Genomic DNA, 26859 nt, shown 5'->3' with positions numbered 1-26859 from the left:
ATTCATAGCGTTTTGCATAAGTGTGAGTTTGGGCTGAGTGGTTTTATTTCTTACAGTTTTGGGGTCAGGGTGCCAAGCATGGTTGGGTTCCAGTGAAGACTTGCTTGCGAGTTGCAGATGACTGCTTTCTCCAGGGTCCTTGCTTGGCAGAAAGAGAAGGAGATAACTCTCTGGGGTCTTTTCTTATAAGGGCACTAATTCCATTTGTGAGGGTGGCGCCCTCATGACCCCATCACCTCCCAAAGGCCCACCTCCTAACACCCGCACACTGGGGGACTAGGATCTCAACAGAGGAATTGGCGGGGACACAAACATTCAGCTCACAGCATCTCCTAACCCGAAAGAGTGGCAACACGAGAGGCCAGCAGTAAAACGGGCCGTGTGTCCAGGGAGTTTCGAACCTGAATACTCCATTCATGCCATTTTATCAGAGACCAGAAAGCCAAGCATGGGAAATGTGGTCTTAATTACAACCATGTGGAATTGCTCAGTGATGTGGTCGTGAGGAATTAGATTTCTGAGAGAAGGAGAAAAATCAAAGCCAGTTTGTTCGAAGAATTTTATTTCTTACTCAAAGGTAGACGAGGCACATAGGTGACCCACTGGCAAAAAGCACTGCTGCTGGAAACCAGACAAGGAATATATTGACTCAGAGAGCATTTGCCAAACCTACAGTAAAATAATATGGTTCTATTTGCAGAGTGCCTCAGCTGTGTGACTTTCTTGGAGGTTTGCAGTTGCTTAAATCCCCACTCGGCCGGAAAACTTTCTGGAGGGAAAGAGTGAAATGGCAGAACTGGGGTCTGGGCACAGTTCACTGCGAGGCTAAAAGAATTCCACATTAAAAATAAAGGGCATCACTGGTACAAAGCTCCCCTTTCCCCCTAATTGAAACAGACGGCTAACATAGGATTTCATATTAGTGCATTCTCAATGCCTTGAGCCTAAGATAAATCAGGTTGGTTGAATAGAAAACAGATGGCAAGTCTTTTGCCCTCATTCCCGGAAGCCTGGTTTTGTGGGTCGGCTGCAGGAATATTGTGGGGGTTAGGTGGGCAGGCCCTGGAATCAGACTGCCTGGTTTAAACCCTGGTCCAACCTTTCCAAGATGTATAGCCTATAAGCTAAAGTCCCCAAGCTTCCATTTTTTATAAGGTGGAATCATAATGATATCCTAGGGTTATGAGAATTACATTAAATGATAAATGTCAACTCCCAGCACAGTGGTATTGTTGGTTATCACTATTACTACTAAATGGCTTTGTGATTGGATCTGTTTTCTCTTATTCTTAAGCAGATACAATAAGGTAGCATGCAATAGAAAAATCCAACAGCCTTGCCATTACCTGACCTTGGAGAAATCGTTAAATCACTAATCTCAAAGCTTAGTGCGATCATCTGTATAATGATGAAGAAGCAGATACCAATTGACTCCATAACCTGGGGTGCACTAGATACTAATCTTTTGTTTTTCTAAAGCCAAGTTTACTCTGACCTTGACCCTATCTGGGAGGGAGGAAATTTAGTCTCAGTCTTGTTAATAGGCTCCTCTGTCCCCAACCAACACCGGAGAAAGGGCCTTCTGTGTTTAGTCCAAGAGTTGCATTGGTGGTCTGTCCTTTGTCCAAGCCTTTTGAAGACGGGTCACTCTGCTCCTTCTCAGCCAAACCAGCAGAGGGTGCTGGCTGGGTATGGGAGCCGCCATGTAGGCTGCCCACCCAACGTTGCTGTTCCCACCCTTTGAAAGCCTGGTCACCCCCTCGTGATGCTGCAAAGGATGGAGGTTCAGGCCATCATTACTGCACCCCATCCACTTTCCAGGCTCCGGAGAAGCCTTCTCCCCACCCTGTTAGCACAGCTTCTACCACTTACTTCCACAAAGGCATTCGCTCCTCTCCTCCCTCTCCAGGAAGATACTTTAGGCTTTTAAGAGCAAATGCCAGGAAGGTAGTGGTTTTAGAGGAGTTGTGTCTAAGACACCTGTGCTTTGGGTCTCGAAATACAAGAATATAAGGCCCCAGCCATCTTCTAGAATCAAAAGAGAAGGTTAGAATCCAAGGAAAATAGGACACAAATTAACCTTTCAATGAATAGTATCACTTCAAGGTAATGATACCATTTTAAGGAGAGGTTGAACTAGGGGAGGTTCTCAATTCTGTCTCCCCAAGAATTCCTTCCATTACTTAATTTTGTCCCTAAATATCAGTTATTAAATGCATACTTTCAATGAATACCATTGTACCCATGTTTAACACGACAAATGTATTTGTTTCTTTTCCGTTAACTAAGTTGACTGGGCTTCCCAGGTGGCTCAGTGGTAAAGAATCGTCTGCCAATGCAGGAGACGTGGGTTTGAGCCCTGGGTCAGGAAGACCCCCTGGAGGAGGAAATGGCAACCCACTGCAGTATTCTTGCCTGGAGAAACCCACGGACAGGGGAGCCTGGTGGGCTACAGTCTGTGGTGTCACAAAAGAGTTGGACACAACTGAGCAACTAAACGATGACAACAAATGGGGACCTACCCCACAAACCAGCCGCCAGCTCACGCTGGATCCCACTCGCAAAAGGAGTTTGACAACATCCCAACTGGGCCACGCCCTGCTCAGTAAGACGAGTCTGGTGACCAAACATTTGCATTTCACAGCAATACTAAAGCCCGACAAGTTTCTAAATGCTTCCTGTCCATTTCTAGAGCTATCTTGGGTGGGCTGGTAGCAGTTCTGCCACTGGGAGAACCACACTTTGAGTAACACTGCTCCGCAAGCACTTCACCTAGGCTCTCTGTGGCTCTCTATAAACTAACAGAAAGGGATGTGAACTCCTCTGACCTCTTTCTCCTCCTCTGGAAGAGTTCTGTATTTTCATCCATAGGCAACTTCTTCCTTCCAGTTAGTTATTCAATAGGGAGACAGTTATTCTCTCTCCCCTGCCTCATACGGGTTCTACAGGTGTATTATCTGAATGAATGTGTTGCTCTGAGTTCACTTACAGAGTTTCAGGTAACCCTTTGAGAGTTAAACTATTAAATAGTAAAAATGGACATGAGTTTGGGCGAACTCTGGGAGATGGTGAGGGACAGGGAAGGTTGACGTGCTGCAGTCCGTGGGGTCGCGAAGACTCAGACAATGACTGAGCGACTGAACAAATTGACAAAGCAAAATTGTTTTCTATGTCCTCTTCCATATTCCTTTCTCTCCAGTCTCCTCTGTCGATTCCTCCTCCTCAGACAACACACAAGGGTTAGCATCTGACTCCTACTTGTTATTACTCTCCATTTTTAGGGATATTTTCTATTTCCAGGGCTTTCGATCACCACGTGTATGCTTGTAAGTCTCAGATCTATGTTTTTGACTCAGGTTTTGTCTCAATTCTCTTCCAGTACTTTGGACTTAATCACCTTTTTGTCTTTCTTGCATTTTGCAGGTCAGGAATTCAGGAAGGGCTCATCTGAACGGTTAGTATGTATCTCTGTAGCATTAGCTGAGTCACTGGGGCTGGAGGAGCCACTTCACGATGGCCTCTTCACTTCCATTTCTCCATCTGGGATGGGATGATGGCAGTTTCGGCTGAGTCTTGAGTCAGAGCCCAGCTGAGTCTGTCAATCAGAGCATCTACCATGGTCCCTCCATAGGACCTGGGTTTCTTATAGCATGGGTACAATAATGTTTAATTTTTAGGTGGCTCAGTGGTAAAGAATCCTCCTGCCAATGCAGGAGACCCAGGTTCGATCCCTGGGTGGGGAAGATCCCCTGGAGAAGGGAATGGCTACCCACTCCAGTATTCGTGCCCAGGAAATCCCACAGAGAAACCTGGGCGGGCTACAGTCCATGGGGTCACAAAAGAGTTGGACACAACTGAGCGATTCAACAACAAATCAAATTCATCACATTTTGCCTCACAGTTTATGTTTTCAAGATGCATTCTGAAATCCCTCGCCACTTCATGTCACAAAGTAGGGGGCAAAGCGTAAGTGGGCAGCCACATGCCCCAGAAGAATGAAGAATGCATTTTTGCAGACACTTTTATGGGGTTACATGTGGATTTCAAGGTGATATTGGATCCTTAAGTGATTGTTCAGCAGCAGAACTGCCCAGCCAACCTGATTATTCACTCAGAAATTATTACATGTGCTAGAAATGAGCTTCTAGATTCTTTAGGGGGATGCATTTTTAAGTCTCTTTGCTACAGCAGATTAACCTAACACATACATCCATCTTACAGACAAGGGAATGAAGTTCGGAGGACTCATACACCTTCCCCTGGTTTCCACAGCTAGAATGCAAGCTGCCAGGTAATTCAACTCCAGGTATCAGAGACTGTTTTTCCCTCCTGAATTGGTTTTGCTCTGCTATCTCGTCTCAGAACTTCAAATCTTTCCATTTGCTTCCTTATGAGTTTTACTGCTCACTGAAGGCAATTCATAAAAACTCGAAGTCAATATATGGTTTACACTCTGAAAGGTGAGGTGCTATTAATAAACAAAATATCAAACATTGTTTCTTTTAAAGGACCTCTTTCTTATCTGAATGTTACTTATTGGGTAAACTTTGGAGAGAGTCACAGTTAGCTTCCATCTGCTGAAAGGTCTAGTCTTAGTGATGGTGAGAGCCCCTAGAGAAAACAAGTTCAGTTCAGTCGCTCAGTCAAGTCCAAGGAACCGCAGCACGCCAGGCCTCCCCGTCCATCACCAACTCCCGGAGTCCACCCAAACCCATGTCCATCGACTCGGTGATGCCATCCAACCATTTCATCTTCTGTCGTCCCCTTCTCCTCCAGCCCTCAATCTTTCCCAGCATCAGGGTCTTTTCCAATGAGTCAGCTCTTCACATCAGGTGGCCAAAGTACTGGAGTTTCAGCTTCAACATCAGTACTTCCAATGAGCACCCAGGACTGATCTCCTTTAGGATGGACTGGTTGGATCTCCTTACAGTCTAAGGGACTCTCAAGAGTCTTCTCCAACACCACAGTTCAAAAGCATCAATTCTTCCGCACTCAGCTTTCTTTATAGTCCAACTCTCACATCCATACATGACCACTGGAAAAACCATAGCCTTGACTAGACGAAACTTTGTTGGCAAAGTAATGTCTCTGCTTTTGAATATGCTATCTAGGTTGGTCAGAACTTTCCTTCCAAGGAGTAAGCATCTTTTAATTTCATGGCTGCAATCACCATCTGCAGTGATTTTGGAGCCCAGAAAACTAAAGTCAGCCACTGTTTCCACTGTTTCCCCATCTATCTGCCATGAAGTGATGGGACTGGATGCCATGATCTTAGTTTGAGACAGCAAAGCTGATGGACTATTGAAGAAAAATTTAAGTTAGACATCAAAAAGGACTCTCATCCTATACAGTCAGATGAAAATACATATATTCGTATGAAAAATTCTTACAAAAAATCTGGAGAACTTGATGTGTTGGGTTTTAGCTATTATGACATCTGGGAAATAAGTACGTTTTGTAATAATTTTAACACTCTTTACTCCCACAGTCCTCCTGTGAGGTAGAACACTGTAACAATGTAAGATACGAAGTAACTGAAAAGTTCAAACAACTCTGCAAGGTGTAGTCACTCCTAGGTACACCTCCAGGAGTTGTTTGGCTATTAGGTCATCAGTGATCAAACCTGCCTCTCTGATGGGTGTAATTAGTTAAGCTATAATGGATCTAAATCAACAAGACCCCGCCTGAACTGGAATAAAATCCAGTTCTCTTAGTCAGCCATGAAATCTAATGAATGGGCATGTGCTCAGGTCTATGAAGAAGGTAAGAAAAGAACCCTGACATACAAGTGAGACAGATCTAAATTCTCCTCAGAACACTTTATGGTAACTCATGGGTCTATTTCCTACAGTTAATTTTTCTTTTTTCAATCTGGAGAGCATATGAAAAGTGAACATAGTTAAGAAGCAGAAAAAGACATTGCTAATGGAAATCGGAGCTAATTAAATTCATAGATGCATTTTATAAGCATCAACCTAAGAAGGATTGGAGATAGAGAAGCAGAGAGCTTATCTGCAAGTGTGCAAATAAGCTTCAGGGACTGGGCTGACCATGGTAAATTCCTCACCATTGTAAGCAGCACCCAGTTCTCCAAGGGGGCTTAGCAAATTGGCGCTATCTATGGAGCCAATGGCACCCCACTCCAGTACTCTTGCCTGGAAAATCCTATGGATGGGGAAGCCTGGTGGGCTGCAGTCCATGGGGTTGCTAAGAATCAGATATGACTGAGTGACTTCACTTTCACTTTTCACTTTCATGCATTGGAGAAGGAAATGGCAACCCACTCCAGTGTTCTTGCCTGGAGAATCCCAGGGATGGGGGAGCCTGGTGGGTGCCGTCTATGTGGTCCCACAGAGTCAGACATGACTGAAGCAACTTAGCAGCAGCAGCATGGTCTCCAGATTGTATACACTTGGAGATTGTATACTCTTTGATTTTGCTTTAAATTAGAAAGGAACTGGTGCTGGCCAGCAGCTTTACATTCTTAGAAAGCTGAGCTTTGTTTACTTAAGGAGAACCTTCAAATGCTGATCAAGAACAGTCCTTCTGATTACCGGTACTAAAAACCAGTTACGAGAATACTTGGAGATAGTTACACACAGCTTCATTTTGTCACTTACATGTAAAACATTCCAGGAATCCAAAACATTGAAACCTAAGTCAGCAGGTACCCAGGCCCTAATCATTTGCCTGGAGACTCGTGAGGCCTTTGCAGTTCCCACATTTGTAGGACAGAGTAGTAGGTGGGTTTTCAGATTTAGACTTAAACACAGGGTACAAGATTCGATTCAATGACCAGAACCAGAGTGTTGACTGCAATGGGTCTCAGGATCAAAACACAAGCTCAGGTCTCAGAATGGGAAGAGTGGCCTGAAGTTAGACCAGTGATGAAGGCAAGCTGATAACTTTGGCTAAGGACATAGTTCTTGAGCATTTTAAATCCTTAAGTTCAAAGTCAGAGTAGATGCTGGAACTTCCCTGGTGGTCCAGTGGCTAAGACTCTGAGCTCCCAATGCAGGGGGTTGGGGTTCAATCCCTGGTCAGGGAACTAGATCCCACATGCTGCTACTAAGACCTGGTGCACCCAAATAAATAAATATTAAAAAAAAATTCAGGGTAGATCTTTCAGGTTAGGGCAATGGTGAATCTATCATTGCAGGCCTAATTGCCTGATTAGTGAAAAAGAGGGACAAAAGGCTTAGGATCCCAAGCAGGGCCAGCCACATGAGGTTTACTCTCATTCACTGTGGGAAGACAGTTTCAACTCTAGAGATCTGAATTCTGGTATGATGGATTTATATTGAAAAATAAATCTTTGCAAACCTCGTTTTTCTCTGGGGGCTAGGTCTCAAATGTGAATCAACATATTGTTTAAGTCTATCTTTATTCCTCCATCTAGCAGAAAGCCAAAACATCCTTTAGAGCAACAGTCTCTAAACTTTTTTTGAAAAATTGTGTACAACCATCAGTAAAAAGCTTTTGAGTACCTTCACTTACATTAATTTATCCATGTATAAGTAATATATGTGTACATTTTCCCTAAAATATTATGTATATTTAAAAACAAAAATAGAAACTTAAAAAAGATGAAATAAAGAATGCACAGGGCTTCCCTGGGGGCTCAGTGTAAAGTATCTGCCCGCCAAAGCAGAAGAGGTGGGTTCCATCCCTGATCTGGGAAGGTGCCACATACGGCAGAGCAACTAAGCCCATGCACCACAACCGAGCCTGTGCTCTAGAGCCTGAGAACCGACTACTGAGCCCTCGTGTCATAACTACTGAAGCCTGAGCTCTGCAGCAAGAGAAGTCACAGAAATGAGAAGCCTGTGCACCACAACTAGAGAGTAGCCCCCACTTGTCACAAGAAAAGCCTGCACAAAAACACCCAAGACATCCAGATAAATAAATCAATTAAAATAAAAAAAGCATAGAAATTCTCATATGATGTTGTTGTATCGCAGTAAATCTTCCTGCCTCACTTTGAGGGGGACACCTTCCATTTTGGAGATCTCTCCTTCGGAATATTAATGGTGAATTACATGGTCTGAATGGCATGACTGAGTTTTCAAACTACTCACACCAGGTCTGGAAACATGGTTTTTATTCCTCCCATTCATTAATTTGACAGGGTAGGCCTTACAGAGCTCTATCTTCGGTATTCTGAGTTATTCTGATTAATGGCAGACAGGGCTGGCCTCAGATGGCAACAGTATTCTGCCCTGATCATCACAGCAAACCTAGAGGCACTGATTCATTTTCTGCACAAAGAATGTTAGGCTCCAGCTGCTGAGGTCAAAGGCCAAATGAAACGTCACCAGATGCTGAATCCAGGAATTCTCCTAACACCTGGGGCTCAGGTTTGATCTCTTCCCTGGAGATCAGGGGCCCTGGGATCTGAGGACAAGCACAGCTGGGCCCACATAGGCTGCTAGAGCAAATCCCAGAGGGGTCACCTGGGGCTGCAGTGTCGTGCCCGCTACCACACCTTAGGTCCTTAAACCTGTGAGCCTGAGCCTTGAGTCCCAGTAGAGTCTCTGCTGAACCCCAGACTTGCTGAGGAGTTCACAAAATCATCTTGTTACCCACCTCTCCATAGACTTTTAAATAACACCTTTATGAGATATAATTCACATTTCATCACATTCACCCATGTAAACCAAATGATTTTTAAGATATTCACAGATATATGCAAGCATCACCACAGTCAATTTTGAAACAGTTTCATCATTCCAGAAAGAAATTCATTGGCAGTCACCTCCCAGCTTTCCTCAACAACCCTTCCCTCCTTCTCTCCAGCCCAGGGCAACCACTAAGCTACTTCCTGTCTCTATAGATTTGCCTGATCTGAACTTTCAATATAAATGGAACCTCAGAATATGAGGTCTTCTGTGACTGGTTTCTTTTACTCAGCATAATGTTTTCAAAGTTTATCCATGCTGTGGAAACCCACTCGTGTTCTAGCCTGCAGAATCCCAGGGACAGCGGAGCCTGGTGGGCTGCCGTCTATGGGGTCACACAGAGTCAGACACAACTGAAGTGACTTAGCAGCAGCAGCAGCAGCAGCATGTATCAGTATTGAAACTTTTTATTTTCAAGTAATTCTGCATTGTATAGATATACTACATTTTATTTGTCTATTTTTCAGTTGATGGCTATTTGCACTATTGATTTTTGGCTATTATGAATTATTCTGCTATGACTATTCACGCACAATTTTCTGTACGGACATACTTTTTCATTTCTCTTGGGTATATGTCTAAAAGGAGAATTTCAGGGTCCTGAGGTAGGTAGCTCTAAGTTTACCCTTTTGCAGAACTGTCAGGTCGTTTTCCAAAGCGCCTACATCATAGTATGTTCTTACTGTGAACAATGTGGAGAGTTCCAACCTTTCTACCTCCTAGCCAACAACTGTTATTAGTTGTCTTCTTGATTATATCATCCTGGTGGGTACTAAGTGAATATCATTGTTGATTTGATTTGTATTTCCCTGAGAATTAATGATGTTGAGCATCTTTTTATATGCTTCTTGGCTATTTGTGCATCTTCATATACAAATGGGGAATGTCTACTCAAATTTTTTGCCCATTTTTAATTGAGTCATCTTTTTATTATTGGGTTGTATGAGTTTTTCCATATATTCTAGATGCAAGTACTTTATTGGATATGATTTACCAAAAATTTTCATTCTGAAGGTTGTCTTTTCACTTTTTTGATGGTGCCTTTTGAAGCACAAATGTTTTTAATTTTAATGATGTCTAGTTTTTTTCTTTTCTTGCCTGTGCTTTTGATATTATGTTTAAGAAACTCATTCAAAACTATGTATGAATATTTACATCCAAGTTTACTTATAAGAGTTCTATAGTTTTAATGCTTATATATAGGTCTTTGATCAATATGAGTTGATTTTTCTATATGGTTGGAGGGAGGCATGCAATTTCATTCTTTTGCATATAGATAATCATTTATCACAGAACCATTTGTTGAAAAGACTGATCTTTTCCCCCACTGAATTGTCTTGGCATCATTGTTGAAAATTAATTGATCATAAAGATGAGGGTTTATTTCTGGACTCTTCATCTTTGTGCTTCACAGATCTACATAGCCCTTCTACTATTTACTTAGTAAAACTTAATTAGGTTTTTAGGAATGCTTCTAATTGAAGCCCAAGAAGAAATTAACAATCAATAAATTATATTTTACCTATGTAATGGAATGTTATGAAACCATTAAAAAGTGTTAAAAGTTCTGTACCAATTGATATGGAAAGATAACCACAATACATTTTTTGACCAAAATCAAATCAAAACCAAACCAAAAAAACTCTGACCCATATTATAAAACAGTAAATGGCCCCTATATATGTATATACTTCTATATACTTTTACATAGGTCACATTTTATAAATAATGGACAGAGTGTATGTATGGAGGGAGGATTTACCTTGTAATTTATTTTTTCATTTTATTATTTGTGATGAAATAAATATGTTAACATTGAAATTTTAAAAGAAATTAATGATCCAGCTTTCAGAAGGCAGAAAGGAAGACAACACCAAGAAGTCAACAGCATTGCTTTCAAGTTCTGCTGAATCAGCTCAGAGGATTCCCCAATCTTTGTGAGATGTCTTCCCTTAAAGTCCATTATAACTGAGGACACAGTTGCACAGAACAGACATTGTTCCTGGGGGCCCACTTTTCTGTTGTGAACCACACAAAGACGACACATTCAACACCTGGGCCACTGAAGTGCCATCTTAACTTGTCTCCCTGTCTCCAGTCTTCATTAACTGGAAGAGAATGAAGAACTAAGCCCCACAGAAAGTGATGTGAGTGACATTTCTCAGTTCTTCCAAGTCCATGAAGTGAAAGTCACTCAGTCATGTCCAACTCTTTGCGACCCCATTGACTATACAGTCCATGGAATTCTCTAGGCCAGAATACTGGAGTGGGTAGCCATTCCCTTCTCCAGGGGATCTTCCCAACCTAGGTCTCCCACATTGCAGGCGGATTCTTTACCAGCTGAGCCACCAGGGAAGCCCAAGAATACTCCAAGTCCATAGCTAGTTCCATTCTAGATACATAAGAGAGAAGTTGATTTATTAAAAATACATCAGATGCCTTAAGGCATTAAGGATTAATGTTATGGGGGAACCCCAGCTTAAAAGGGCTGGTAGACTTCAAGGAAGTTAGCTGTCTAAGCAGGCGCTGTTGGCTGGTGGGTGTCCAGGAGTAGTATCTCCAGCCCCATCCCCACCCTCACTCACATAGGTATATCCACATGCACGCATGTGGGTGTGCTTTGCATACACAAGCAAAAAGGGAGACCTGGAGCTAGATGGAACCAGACTTTCACATCCCAACAGCAAGCAACATTTCATAAACTATATAATCCTATATAAATTGCATAATCCTACTTGTATTTATAGTACCAGAGTGCAATAATAGAAGTTCTGGATATTTCCATGAAAATAAAAGAAAGCAGCAGTTTACCTGATTAAAACCCTCTCAGCAGATCATCACTATTTGCAGGATAACATTTAAACTTCCTGACAAACCTAGATAGCATATTAAAAAGCAGAAACATTAGTTTGCCAACAAAGGTCCGTCCAGTCAAGGCTATGGTTTTTCCAGTGGTCATGTATGGATGTGAGAGTTGGACTATAAAGAAAGCTGAGTGCTGAAGAATTGATGCTTTTGAACTGTGGTGTTGGAGAAGACTCTTGAGAGTCCCTTGGACTGCAAGGAGATCCAACCAATCCATCCTAAAGGAGATCAGTCCTGGGTATTCATTGGAAGGACTGATGTTGAAGTTGAAACTCCAGTAGCTTGGCCACCTGATGCAAAGAGCCGACTCATTTGAAAAGACCCTGATGCTGAGAAAGATTGAGGGCAGGAGGAGAAGGGGACGACAGAGGATGAGATGGCTGGATGGCATCACTGACTCGATGGACATGAGCTTGGGTAAACTCTGGGAGTTGGTGATGGACAGGGAGGCTTGGTGTGCTGCGGTCCATGGGATCACAAAGAGTCGGACACAACTGAGCGGCTGAACTGAACTGCACTGACCTAGCCCACCCAACAGTCACCCTGCCCTCTTCCTTCCCTCCCCTACACCCATAGCCTAAACTCATACATACCTTAAACCCATGGCCTTCTCACTCTTCTTTCTTTGCCCAGGCTACCTGTCTTCCTCTTACTTGTCCTTCAAAACCCTGCTTTAATGACACCTCTACTATGAAGCTTCCCAATCCATCTCTTCTCCTTCCCACAAAACTAGCATGTCTCTATTCCCCTCCCCGGGTTTCCCAGATGGCTCATTGGTAGAGAATCTGCCCGCTAATGCTAGAGATGTGGGTTGGCTCTCTGTGCAGGAAAGATCCCCTGGAGAAGGAAATGGCAATCCACTCCAGTACTCTTGCCTGGAGAATCCCATGCACAGAGGAGCCTGGTGGGCTATAGTGTATGGGGTTACAAAAGAGTCGGACACAACTGAGCGACTAAAACAACAGTTTCACGCCCACTTGGCCCTTTCTACATCATTCTGTTACATCACTCTCACGCTACTTTCATCACTATATATCTGTTTCCTGCCAAGAACATGTATTTCCCAAGAGCAAGACTCTCTCCACCCCAAGCATAATCTGTGTTCATCATACATGTCAAGGAATGTTATTGATTGAATGTGTGTAAAGAAAATGCACTGATCATTTTTCTGTTAGGTGGAAGTCCACCAGTTATCTCCAGCAATCAAATACAAAGGGTATGTTTACCTCCATTATGAAAAACCCAAAGGATTTTCCCAGAAACCTTTTCATAAAAGTATCATCACCCTACAACAAATACTCTGTTAAATCAGGAGAAATGACTTTCACCTGAGCTACTCAAGTAACTGAGGGTGAAGGATGGTCAACTAAGAGAAACTATTCAGATTAGTCTTTTTATTCCTGAATTTCACTAAAAAAAAAAAAAAAATGCCAGCATTACTTCCTGCTGCACAAAATCTCTGCAGGAAGGCTAAAGGGCTGATGGTCAAGTTTTTTTTTTTTCTTTGTCAAAAAGAGGAGAAAAATGAATATTGTTATAATTTGAGAGAAAACAGGAGGAACCACAAGTGATTTGCCTGGTTAGCGACACTTTATTTCTCAGCACAAAATGTCACATGAATCCTATATCCTGTTCAGTGCAAGGAATTGCTATTCATCACACACAGGGCAGCATTTGGAATTCATTTATCTGAGTTTCCTAGCCTTGGGTTCATAATACCTATAGCTGGGGGCTCTGATTTCATTCTCCAGAGCAATGAAGGGACCTCACAGACAGCGATCTGCATGCATTAGATTTAATACAAGAGTCAAGATTTGGTCTCAAGAGGAGGACAAATAAAACACACACACACAACAAAGCTAAAAGGAAGAGGGGAAAAAAAAAAAAACAAACCAGCAACCTATTAATCGAGGAAGAAAACACATACCATCATTTTCATGATTAGAACTCCCTTGTTTTTCACCCTCAATCGATGCAGCCAACATGTTTCCTTTCCCATTTAATTCCCAAGGCACATTTTTGGGGTGTCCAGGAAAAACGCCAAATTAAATGGTTCAGAAAATCTATTGACTCCGAGTAGAAATACTACACAGGAGACCATTTTTGTTCTTGCTCTCATTTTCCTCCTTCTCTTATTTCCTATAGGGATCGGCATGAAAAACCCAAAACTGAAGGCTTGCGTGCCACATCCAGGAACTACAGAGAATGGAGACCAGAGCAGTCACATCCTATTCCCCATCCTGCTGTGGAGGGAGAAGCGTGCTGGGGGCTGGGAGGAAGTGTGAAGAGAGGATGGGAAGGAGTGCCCGGGCCTGCTCCCTAGAGGAGCAACACTGCAGAGCTGACCTGACCCCACTCAAACCTGGGCTTCCCAGGTGGCGCGAGTGGTAAAGAAGCTGCCTGCCAATGCAGGAGACATAAGAGAGGCGGGCTGGATCCCTGGGTCAGGAAGACCCCCTGGAGGAGGGCATGGCAACCCACTCCAGTATTCTTGCCTGAAGAATCCCATGGACAGAGGAGCCTGGCAGGCTATGGTCCATGGCGTCGCAAAGAGTCGGACCTGGCTGAAGTGACGGAGCATGCGTGCACTTAAACTTACAGGTTTCAGGAGGGCTTTGTCCTGTAGTTTATTCACAAATTTAGAGGAACAACCACTTACTCCTGCACTGTAGCTCCAGGTCAATCATATGTTTCCTAGTTGGTTCATTTTGCAATTCATTTCCTAAACTTCAGACTCATATAACTAAATCCCCATAAGATGCCTGGCTCAGCCTGGGCAATGCTAAACTCCTCCTCCTCTTTCCTAAACGTCCGTTTCTGACTATCTCCTCTGTCCTCTTTCTGGTATTGGTACCACCCCAACCCTACCCACACAGGCTAAAAATTGAGAGACCATCTCATCCCTACACTCTCCTTCAATCCCACCCCCAACCCCAGCACAATGTCACCAGTTACTAAATTCTGGCTAATTTATCTCCTAACTCATTCTCAGTTCCTCCCACCAGCCTTCTCTCCTTTTCCATTGCTAGTTCAGCATTTCTTCCTGTAGAGCAGTCTTAAGACACCCTTATCAATCCTTGTTATTGCCTGAATTAAAAAGGATCTTCCTGTCTGTTTACTATGGGGTAAATGACAACCACATTCTTTTACAGTTGAGCTGAAAAGGGAAAATAGAACAGGATTTCAGGAGATGTCTGAGAGGAAGGCATGATCAAAGGGGATATAACCCAAATTTCCTCTGCTCTCCTCAGCCTCTCATTGAAATACTTCAAAGTTGATCCTCTGCCCTGTCTTTTTTTATTTTTTCCTGACACTCAGAACTTTATTGGTGAGGAACCGAGGTCTGAGAAAGAGGGGGCTGGGATGGACAGGACTAGCTCCCATTCTCGGCTCCCTGGACATCGGGCGGTCCTCCATGCACGTTTAGAGGAGGACGGATAACAGATAAAATCCTAACAGATAAACTCCCCAGGGAGCAGCCCTGTGACTGCTAGGCAACAGGGCTAGGAGGGGTGCCCTGGGCACAGCGGGGCCCCGGGGAAGCGGGCCTTCTGTATCGATATCAATGTCTAGGGTCAGAAAGCGGCGGCTGTACCTGCGCAAGGGCCCACCAGGAGGTTCCTGGAAGCTCCAGGCGAAGTCCCTGAGGCACACCGGACACCAGGGGATGAACCTGGGATCCTTCACGAGGGCCGTGGCAGCGTCACTAGGCATGCGCAGGGCCTCGCCAAGGCCGGCAAAAAGCCTGTGCGCCTGCGCGCGCCGGGGTCGCCCGGGGCTGTAGGCAAGCAGAAAAGGCCACGTGGAGAGACGGGAGAGCCACGGGCTAGAGAGCCCCTCTGCCCTGACAAGGCTTTGACAGCTAGGCTCAGCCTTGCAGTAGTATCCAGAGATCCTAATAATCTGTAGGCGGTTGTTTGGTCGCTCAACATGTCCGATTTTTTGCGGCCTCAGGAACTGTAGCCCGCCAGGCTCCCCTGTCCATGGGATTCCCCAGGTAAGAATACTAGAGTGGGTTGCCATTTCCTTCTCCAGGGGACTCTTCCTGACTCAGGGATCGAACCCAGGTCTCCTGCGTTGGGAGGAGGATTCTTGATCACTGAGCCTCCTGGGAAGCCCAGTCTCTGGGTTACAAGAGTGCTTGTCCAGAAGGGCAATTGCCTGGAATCTCATTGAAATGCAGACTCTAATTCAGGAGGTTTGGGTGCAGCCTGAGCTTCCCAAGTTCCTGGTGATGCCTAGGCCGCTGGGTGGCAAAAGCTTAGATAATCTGTTTCGGAGTAAAATTTCATGACCACAAACCAGAACTCTGTCGTGATTGAAGCATAAAACTAGCTCTAGGCTCTGCAAGAGCCAGGTTATACGGTGTCAGAGCAGGTCAGAAAAGGGCGGGAAATGGATAGGGGCTGGTTAGTGGAGAACTTAAGCAGCTCATCAGTTCTTAGAATAAAAGCTTCAAACTGGATTGTGAGTTCTCATCCTCTTTGTAGAGATGTGTGACTGTTTTAAAACAGATCATCCATAAGGACAGAGTGGGGATAAGGTCACTCTTGACTGGCCTCTTGGACACCCTGACCTCCAGGAAGCAAACAGTAGGTGGGGTGGCCATCTCAGGATAGTTCCCTCCCTGCCTGCTTTGGCTGCAGACACTACACAGAGAATCTGACCTCCAACTCCCACTTCACCTGACAAGTCTTTTAAAGGGCAAGTATATATGGTTCAGACACTATTCTAAATATTAGAAACGGTGCTGGGTTTTCCAAGTAAATTCCTGCTTTCTTTTCCAAGGAGCACTTTCATATCTAAGAAAATATAAATAGGAGTGAATGATTTCCACACACTAAGACCTACTCCATATGTGTTGTAAACTCAAGGAAGAAACCAGGGCAAACTAATTATTGGAAAACACAGAGGACGTTTGGATCACAATGTTAAGCCTTCGAGTTCATCCTCCACAAAGCCATAGAATGCAAACTGCTGAGGCTTGGACCATCCAGCTTAAAAGGAAAAAGGATTTCTCTGACCTCATTGCCTCAGAAAAGCTCAATAGGTCACATTTCCGGCTTGGGCCACCAAGCCCTCCTTTGGCTTTTCCTTCCTATGCACAAAATTTCAGAAGTCACTGTGTTGCTGAATTTCCTTTGGTAACAGAAAAAACAGCCATTATTGTTGAATGCAAGGAACTGATCTGACCTGGAGTCAATGATTTCTTCCTGCAAGTGACAAAGCCTGTTTCCTCCAGCTGATAATGAAACCCTGGAAAGGCCTGCATTTTCAGAAGCAAATCATCCCATACAAGGGTGCAGTCCTGGACCCTTTTCAATCAAAATTTGAAGAATCTAACTATTCCAGGAAAACATACATAACATAAATTGACCATTTAAACCATTTTAAAGTGTGTAATTCAGTGGCATTATGCACATTAAGAATCATGTTTTTAAAATAAATATAAATAGGTCCCTAAGTCTCTCTGAAGAAATATACTCAATAAAGGCAACCAAAAAAGAGCTACAGTTTTTATTCTAGAGAAGGATGGAAAAGTGTGATATTTTCATATGAGTAATTTACAGGCCTAGAGCAAGGGGAAAAAATCCCATATCATTCTTTTCATGGTAGGGAAGGTGAGCTAGGGTATTAAGGGGATCTCCACTCACCTCTCAGCTTCAGGCAAGGTTCCTCCAATATTTTCTGAGCGTACTGGGTGCCTGACGAGCAGGCCAGTCCTGGGCTTATACCATTTGAAGATTCACTGATAGAAAGTACATCTTCCTATGTGTGAAGTCTCTTCAGTCATTCCCCCATCCGACATAAAGGAGTATGGATTAGGGTAAAACTGTACTATGTCCTCTAAGACCTAGGCTTTGCAGTCAGAAAAATCTGAGCATCAGCTCTATTGCTTCTGTTGTTGTTGCAAGTTACTTAAGGTCTTTGCTACAAAATGAGGATTAATATTAGTATCTACTTCTTAGGTTGGTTATAAGGCTAAAATGACAGTTTTCTTTTTTTGAATTCAATTAAAAAATTTTTTTTGGCCACAGTGTGTCTTGTGGGATCTTAGTTCCCCCACCAGGGATCAAACCTGGGCCCTTCGCAGTGGAAAGCTCAGAGTTCTAACCACTGGACCACCAGGGAATTCCCAAGACTTAAATTAGATAAGAGGATTAGTCAGGATATTATAGGTTCTGCTGCAGTAACAAATGAACCCCAATATTTGAGTGGCTCTACCTGAAAATCTTTACTTCTTTTACAGTCTGAGGGGTGGGCAGGTGGCTTTCCTTCAAAGGTAATCAAGGCCCTGGGCTGCTTCCAGATAGCATCTCTGACGTCTTGAAGGTCTTTGCTTCCCAGTGAATGTAGGCCCTGCATTAGCTCTTTACATCCTTGGTCTCAAAGTAACTATGTCCTTTCTGCTTGTAGTCCTTTGGAAATAAGCATGTGGATCAGTCATAATTGGAGTAAAAAGTAAACATCCTGTGGAGGGCCACTTATTGAATGGGTTATTTACAAAACTGTAAGCAGGGTTAAGGGAATTACCTGGTGAATCAGTAGTAAAGAATCCACGTGCCAATGCAGGAAACATAGAGATGTGAGTTCGATCCCTGGGTCAGGAAGATCCCCTGAAGGAGGGCATGGTAACCCACTCCATTATTCTTGCCTGGAGAATCTCTATGGACAGAGGAGCCTGGCGGGCTACAGACCGTAGGGTCACAGAGAGTCGCACACAAGTAGTGATTGAACATGAGCACGCAAAGCGGGGTTAAAAGAAACCACAAGAGATGATGAAACCTACCAAGGCTGCCAACAACTCAGTGGAGGTCTTGGATTTTCAGTAGCTGCCACTCAGGGAGCAGATGTGAGATGGGAGACTGGGAACAAATAGCCTAACTTCTCTGTCCTCCCATCCTTCTGACTCTTGCTGTTGCCCCTCAATGGTCAAACTACAAACCAGAAGACATTGGAGCTTAGAGGATGCCATCCACATGAGGTCAGCTTCCTGGGGCTCAGAGCAGGGTTTGAAAATCTATCTGGAGCAGCATGTGGAGAATCCCCAGCACAAAACATAGAAGGCTTAGCAGTGTGCTGAGCACATAGTCGACACAGAAAAATAAAGAAGAGTGAGTGGTCGGGGGAGCTAGTTAGGGAGTTTGGATTGACATGTACACACTGCTATCTTTAAAATAGATAAGCAACAAGGACCTATTGTATAGCACAGGGAACTCTGCTCAATAACAGACTAATAAACAGTCTAAATATAACAAACTAAATGGGAAAAGAATTTGAAAAAGAATAGATACATGTATGTGTATACCTAAGTCACTTTGCTGTACCCCTGAGACTAACACAGCATTGTTAAGCAACTCTACTCCAGTATAAAATAAAAAGTAAAAAAAAAAAAAGATACAAATTTCTAATTATAAGATAAATAAGTATGAGGGATGTAATGTGCTATGTCACTAATATAATTACACTGCTGTGTGTTATATACAAAATTTGTTAAGAGAGTAAATCCTAAGAGTTCCTTTCACATGGGAAATTTTTTTCTTTTCCTTTTATTTTGTATCATATCAGATAATGGATATTCACTAAATTTATTGTGGTGATAATTTATTAACGTGTGTAAGTGAAGTCATAATGTTGTTCACTGTAAATTTATACAGCACTGTATGTCAATAAGGAAATGGCAACCCACTCCAGTACTCTTGCCTGGAGAATTCCATGGACAGAGGAGCCTGGTGGGCTGCTGTCCATGGGGTCACACAGAGTCAGACACGACTGAAGCGACTTCTCATGCATTCATGCATTGGAGAAGGAAATGGCAACCCACTCCACTATTCTTGCCTGGAGAATCCCAGAGACAGGGGAGCCTGGTGAGCTGCCGTCTATGGGGTCGCACAGAGTCAGACACGACTGAAGCGACTTAGCAGCAGCAGCAGCAGTGTGTCAATTACATCTCAATAAAACTGGGAGGAAAAAAGGAGTGAAAGAATTTAAGAAAACGTGAAGAAAAATATTTAAAGAAAACTTATGTTTCTTGAAGTCTTCACAGTTCACTTTACTTCTGACAAAGAGAAATTCACATTTTCCAAAGAGAATTTTTCTCTTCACAACACTGATTTTTCAACAAGGGCTCTGTGTCCAAAGCTGGGCTGTCCTTTCTCTCTCCTAAAAGCAAGTTTGATGGAAAGAATGGCATTTTGTTTGCAAAGTGAGAGACATTGATAGCTCCACCCCAAAGAACTTTATCTGGGCAGCCAGTAATTACAGCCTAAGTGAGGCTGAATGGCACAGCTACCCTGATAACCGCTATTACTGTTTTCAGTCTTTCACTTGCCAACAAGATCCTCTGGTCCCTTATCTTGTTCTGGGGCCAACCCAACAAGAGCGGGAGAAGCTGAAATTCTGACACTTTAAAGCACAGGACATTGTGAACATGCTGGTGAGTTGTTTGTGTTAGGCTTTGCTTAGTAATAGTCTGGGTTCGGAGCCAGTAAAAAGCTTTGGAGAGTCGCGTTTGATGTTTATTCATATGGAGTTTCTCATTCTGCACGTAAATGAAATGATCTTTTTCCAAGAATCAAGTTTAGTTCTTGCTGCTTTCCTCCAATTGAATATTGATGTCAGAAACTCGGGGAGGGGGCTGTTGAGGACTTCCCTGGTGGTCTAGTGGCTAAGACTGAGCTCCCAGTGTGAGAGACCTGGGTTCAATCCCTGCTCAGAGAACTAGATCCTGAATACTAAAACCTGGCATAGCCAAATAAGTACATAAATTAATTAAAAATTAAGAAAAAGGAACTCAGGGGAGTTTTGAATTTGAGGGACATTTAGAAATCATTTTGCCCAACCTCCTTACACACCATCAATGCTTTGGAGGGACTGGGGTTCAGCCTGTCCCTGATGAGAAGCTTACCTGATATCAGCAGCTCCTGTGTGTGTGCTCTGAGCCAGGTATGGAGCTTTGGTGCACAGGCTTAGCTGCCCCAAGGCACGTGGGATCCTAGTTCTGGGACCAGGGATCAAACCATATCCCCTGGACTGGCAGGAGGCTTCTCAACCATGGGGTCATCAGGGAAGTCCCCTATGCTCTTTTCATTACGCCATGCTAGTGACAGCAGAAGATGAAGAAAGGAGGTATCACTCTTGCCCTGGGTTCCAGACTGCTTCCTGTATTGTACTGATGCACTGCAGCTTTCTGAATTGCATTTCTATTGCATTTAAGAGGTTTGGTCTGTCTAATAGATCTGCCCCACATCTGCTGGTTAGATCTAAATCCAGTGAAAAATTGTCTCCATTGACTTTACTACCTGACCTTAACCCAAGCTAATATCTGCCCTTGCTTTGTCAACAGTGTTTGTGGGACCATATCTTATGGACAGTGGGCAGATCAGACAGAAAGCAGTCTAGACCCACAGTGGTACAATGATGCTTCTATTTGGTCCACAGGTTGCCAAACAGCTGCTTCTAAGTATCCAGATGTTTGGCATCATGGACAACAAAACTTTGATTCTTTGGCCAAATAGTCCATTGTCATCTAAATAATCAACATATGCTCCAGTGTTTTGTCATTCTGCAGACTCGTTGTTTGCTTAGAAGTGATTAGATTTTAATATTTCAGCTTCCCCAAAGTAGCCCACAACAAAAGGCCCCCACACACTCTATTTTCCAGTACATCGATCGTCTTTCCTTGTTGCTTGCCAATCTGACAAAGAGAAAAAGGTCCCGCACATTTTACAAACTCTTTAATCAGCTAAACACATCTGCATCAAAGGCCAGTTTGTTCTTCTGTTGAGAAAAAAAATGAAATCTTGGTTTTCCCCAGTGTGGTGAAGCCCAAACTGATGTAAACAAGACACGTTAAACCTCCTTGACTCTGTCTTTGAGTTTATTTAATTTAATTTATTCTTTATTTAGGATTAATTGACATGTTACATGATACTAGTTTCAGGGGGTACAATGTGATGATTTGATATTTGTATATATTATAAAATGATCACTGCAGTAAGTCTAGTTAACATCTGTCACCATACATAGTTTCAAGACTTTTTTTTCTTGTGATGAGAACTTTTAAGATTTATTTGCTCTCTTAGCAATTTTCAAGTGTCTTTGGGTTTATATATTTTACATAAACTATTCAATGAAACTTATCTCACTGTTTTTCCTAATAGTTTTTCTCTTGCACGGCTACCTGGAAACACATTTCCAGACAATTTGCAAGGTGGACAGGAAATGATGTCCGGTGACCAAGATTTCTAAACTTTCTCTACAGAAGTGGTGATAGTTTTCTCCTCCTTGGGAGATCCGTGTTATTGTTTGGTCACTGAGTCACATCTGACTGTTTTGCAACCCCATGGTCTGTAGCCCACCAGGCTCTTCTGTCCATGGGATTTCCCAGGCAAGAATATTGGAGTGAGTTGCCATTTCCTCCTCCAGGGAATCTTCCTGACCCAGGGATCAAACCCAGGTCTTTTTCATTGGCAGGCAGATTCTTTACCACTGAGCCACCTGGGAAGCCCTGCGAGATCCTTAGATATACCCTCAGTGTCTTTACTCCCTTTTGGAGCCATCAACCTACTGCTACTCAAAGGACTAATAGGATCTACTTTGTATTAAGCAATCAGTACAGTTGTCAGATTCTGTGCTAAGTGCTTTCAAAACACGACTCATTTATTTAATTCTCTCAAGAAGCCTTTGTGCTATATACCACGAAGAGCACCAATTTGCAAATGAGAAAGCTACTGCTTAGAGAGGATCATCAGTTTATTCAAGGTCACACAGCTACTGGCATCAGAGCTGGGACTCTGAACCCCAGCCTAGCTGCCCACAGACCCCATGTGCTTAACCTCTTACTCTTCTGCCTTCAAAGAAATCATCCTCAAACACAGGATGGAGTCTATCAGCCCAGAGCAAAGCCCAGCACAGGATGGCTCTTCCTTGACTTTCTGCTTCCTGTCCTTCTGTTTCCCTGAGGGCTCCTGTTCCTCCTGCATCCTGAGGTTCATCCCCACAGGCTGCAAGTCTTCCCCCAAACACCACACTTTATTCTCCTCCGTTCATTCACATACCCTGCTCTCCCCACATGGAGCATTGTACACACCCAAACTCAGTGTCTACATGCCCAGCGTCTTTCATCAGAAAACCCCACTCATCCAGCAAAGATTGCTCAAAAGTTAATGCCTTGGGACCTCCCTGGTAGAGTTCAGTGGTTAAAAATCTTCCTTTCAATGCAGCAGACTTTGGTTCAATCCCTGATCCAGAAAGTAAGATCCCACATGCCTTGGAGCCCACTACGAGAGCATCTGAGTGCCACAAGGAAAGATCTAGAGCACCTGCTACAACTAAGACCCGATGCAGCCAGATAAATAAATAAATTTTTAAAAAGACCTTATTTTTTAAAAAACGTTAACACCTTCTTGAAGTTCATCTGACCCCATGCTGGGCCCCTCTTCTTCCATAATCGTACCTTCCTTGGTTATAGTACCTAACACATTTATTGTCCTTAGGGAGCTGGTCACGTGTATTGAAATAATTTGTTTGCCTGCCAGGCTCTCTCATCAGCCTTGAGGAAGAAGCTGATTTCATCTCTGTGTCTCCAGGGCCTGGAGTGGTCAGTTCTCAGTCGGTGTTTATTGACTAGAGGATGAACTAAATGTACGCAAGTTTTGATGATGTGTGAGTGATTACTAACATTTATTTAACTCCTTCTTGAAATTAAAACTGCTCAAAACTTGTGTTTTTATAGGTTTCTTTAGAGCTGGACTCAATTTTTGTCTTCCCAATCCTCTGAGCAGAGAGTTTCTGCTTTTGCTTTCAGTAGGACTGTAAAATTAGTTTTTAGTGAGCAAGAGAAAAAAGGAGGTGGGGGAGGGGGGTATCTTTTTCTCTGCATCTCAATCCCAAAGTCTCAAGATAGATTTGAATAACTCAATCCTGACACTAGAACGATCAGCACCAATAATTATATTATTCTAACACGACCGTTTCCTTAATAACCATGTCACTGGGAGGGAGAGGCAATTCCATTACGTGAGAGTAGGGGTAGGGTATGGAGCAAAGAAAACAGCAGATGTCTGGTAGCCCATGCACATCAAGGACTGGAAAACAATCTCTTGCTACGTTTAGCAAAACCTTGTTTATGCAGTCATCCCTGTCAATGTTTTGGAGATTTTAATAAGGGCCTCTTAAAGACCAAAAGGTCACCCAAGCTCAGAGAAATGCCTTTCTAATAGAGGCATTGCAGGAGGCCTGATGGATGGGATATTTAGGAGCATAAAAGACTTCTCAGAGTCTTCAAATTACCCCATATAGGGGGCTGTGAGGTCCTTTCATAAAACCAGAGAGCTCTGCTTATTGACAGGGATACTTGTGTCACGGGTAAGAAGTTATTGGGCAGTTAGGTTCTAAAAGTAAAGCTCTTCCAGAACCAACATCTGCAAAGCAAATGGAGTCTTGAGCCCTGGAAGCGCAGGGCTCAAGTCAACACCCAAGGCCTCTAGGCTCTGTATTCAAAAACAGGTAACTTCATCTCTCAGAGTCTTTCTTTCTTCAGCTGTGAAAAGGAAATGAATAACAAAGTCATCTTCACGGAGTTGCTGGAAGCCTCAGGCGAAACAAAGTGTAGAACTCCTAGTTATACAAACGTTATTTACTTGTGTTATTTTATGGAGAAACGGAGAATAATGGAAGTACTCATTTTGTATACTGACTCATGAAAGTTTTTGCATTGATTTAACTGGAAACCAGGAGAAGGCAATGGCAACCCACTCCAGAACTCTTGCCTGGAAAATCCCATGGGTGCAGGAGCCTGGTAGGCTGTAGTCCATGGGGTCTCGAAGAGTTGGACACGACTGAGCGACTTCACTTTCACTTTTCACTTTCATGCACTGGAGAAGGAAATGGCAACCCACTCCAATGTTCTTGCCTGGAGAATCCCAGGGACGGCGGAGCCTGGTGGACTGCCGTCTATGGGGTCGCACAGAGTTGGACACGACTGAAGCGACTTAGCAGTAGCAGCAGCAACTGGAAACCATGGGGAAATGACTGTGATACAAGTTGAATGAAGACGATTCATGTCACGTTTTTCTACTTTAACAAAATTTTATCTTACGTATTTTTTTATGGCTGCACTGGGTCTTCGTCGCTTTGTTCGGTCAGGTTTTCCCTAGTTGTGGAGAGCGGGTTGCTCTCTCATTGCAGTGGCTTCTCTTGTTGCAGAGGATTGGCTCATTATTTGCAGCTTCCTGGCCCTAGAACTCAGGCTCATTTACCATAATTTTATAAACAATATGGATGCGTATGAAAAAGAACTAAAAAGGGAGTTCAGATAAAAACTATTTGGTATTTTGGAGGACGTAGAATGGCAGCCCACTCCAGTGTTCTTGCCTGGAGAATCCCAGGGACGGGGAGCCTGGTGGGCTGCCGTCTATGGGGTCGCAGAGTCGAACACGACTGAAGTGACTTAGCAGCAGCAGCAGAGTTGGCTGAATTTTTTTTTCTTCTTCTACCTCAATTTCTGTTAGTGTTGTCTGTGTTTGAAATGATACTTTTTAAAATTTTTCCTTAAAATGAAAAAGAGTGTTGTTTTGTCCCTCATCACTCATACAGGTGACACTTTATGGCAGCCGTGGGATTCTTGTCCCTTTGCTTGAATCCTAAGGAATTCTGTTAGTCTTTATGGAGTCCTGCACCCAGTGAAGATACTTCAAAGTCGAATTGTCCAAGTGTTGAAGTGGATTAAGAAGAATAGCACCAGGGACTTCTATGGTGGTCCAGTGGTTAAGACCCCATGTTTCCAGTGCAGGGTGCATGGATTTGATCCCTGGTAGGGGAACTGGATAATTAAGATCCCCACATGCCGCCTCATGGCCAGAAAAAAGGCAGCATCTTAAGCAGAGGTGGAGCATGAAGGTAGGGCACACACGGGCAGATGACACGGTTCCCAATTGTTTTTCTGCTCACAGTCCATCTGCCCTTCTGGTGTCTGCACCCAGCCTTCCTCTGAGACACCACCCGCCTCCAACACCTCTGTCAACATGTTCCAAGGGCAGATGCGCTAGAGCAGATTATTGAGGTCCCTAAGGTGATTTAACTTCACAATGTTTATTCTCCAGACTCTTGGGGAAAAAATGGGGTTGTTTAATGAATCATTTATTGATTCATTTCATCCAGGGTTTTGCAGGGGTTTTAAGAACTTAAAACTATTGTCACACAGTTGTGTTGTTCCTTAGACTAGATTAAGCCCGCTGGGTAAAACGTTTCTTTCTGTTATAAGTGCTATTCGCCCATACACATCTTTCCTCTTCCTGAAATAAAAATAGGACCAAAAAAAGAGAGGGGAGAGAGAAATTTTCAAGATAAAAATCTGTTTGGATTTTCTCATGCTATTTTAAGTTCATAATCCTGTCCATTTGATATTCATTTTGCATGGCTGGCTTTCATCACAATGATTACCATTTAATTACATTTTAGCTGAAACAGCCAGATAGCATTTCAGTGAGATTGAGGGAAGACTGAGCCTTACTTTTTTCCACAGCCTTATGTCTCTGTGTTAACTTCAGAGGCTGCTTTTTATAATACAAGGGCTACGATGTAGATAATTCGTTTTCTGAGGATGTCAGGTACATTAAAAATTGGCTTGATTTCATCTCCATTCCACACTCAGTTTTTCCCCCATTAGAAGCTTCTTCTCATGGAACCCAAAGTCCATCTGCCAGGGGACCAATCAGCCAAGAAAGAAAGAAATGAATGAATGAAACCTAAGTCACGATAGAGTAGGATTTCTTTTCATTCTTGAGCAGCGCTCTGCCTCCTTGGCTGTAGAGTACAAATTCCGGGACACTCCCGGAGATGCTGAGGAACTCACCCAGCCCTTCAGCCCTCTTCGAGAAGAGCTGGGAGGAAACATTCTAGCTGGTTCCTCCCCATGGTGGAGAGACCCATGGGAATAATGAGACCAGGACTCTGGCTCTTATCTGCCAACAAGCAGAGATCTCCTCCCTCCCTCCTCCTCTTATTCCGTCAGCCCAACAGAGAGCTTTCCGACCCTGAGTCCTGGGTCATTCAGTCTGTGACTGGTGCATTGGTCAGAGAGAATAATGCTAGGGAGGGACAAAGTAGGTAATTGAAGAGTTTATCCCTCTAGGGGGTTGTTAGTAAAGAAGAAAGTTTGGGAGATCCCTGGAAGTTAATGATCACTCAAGAAAGAAGGTTTGCTTAACCACAAAACCAGGCAGACTTGCTTAGCAACCAAAGCACGCAACAGAAGCACGAGGCATGCCCCAAAACAATAAAATAATGGTGGCATGAGACCCACATCCTGCCC

General features: G+C 43.4%; 1 long non-coding RNA gene across 1 annotated transcript; it reads right to left on the bottom strand.

The window, feature by feature from the left end:
- Positions 1-10635: 10635 nt before the first annotated feature.
- LOC123328836 lies at positions 10636-15250 on the bottom strand. Its single transcript, XR_006543824.1, has 2 exons — positions 15139-15250; positions 10636-10786 (listed from the first exon to the last, which is right to left on the bottom strand). It is a non-coding gene; the product is annotated as an uncharacterized LOC123328836 (long non-coding RNA).
- Positions 15251-26859: the final 11609 nt, after the last annotated feature.

Source organism: Bubalus bubalis, chromosome 13 (assembly GCF_019923935.1).
Source record: "Bubalus bubalis isolate 160015118507 breed Murrah chromosome 13, NDDB_SH_1, whole genome shotgun sequence".
Classification (NCBI taxonomy): domain Eukaryota; kingdom Metazoa; phylum Chordata; class Mammalia; order Artiodactyla; family Bovidae; genus Bubalus; species Bubalus bubalis.
This window is presented reverse-complemented; position numbering and strand designations above follow the sequence as displayed.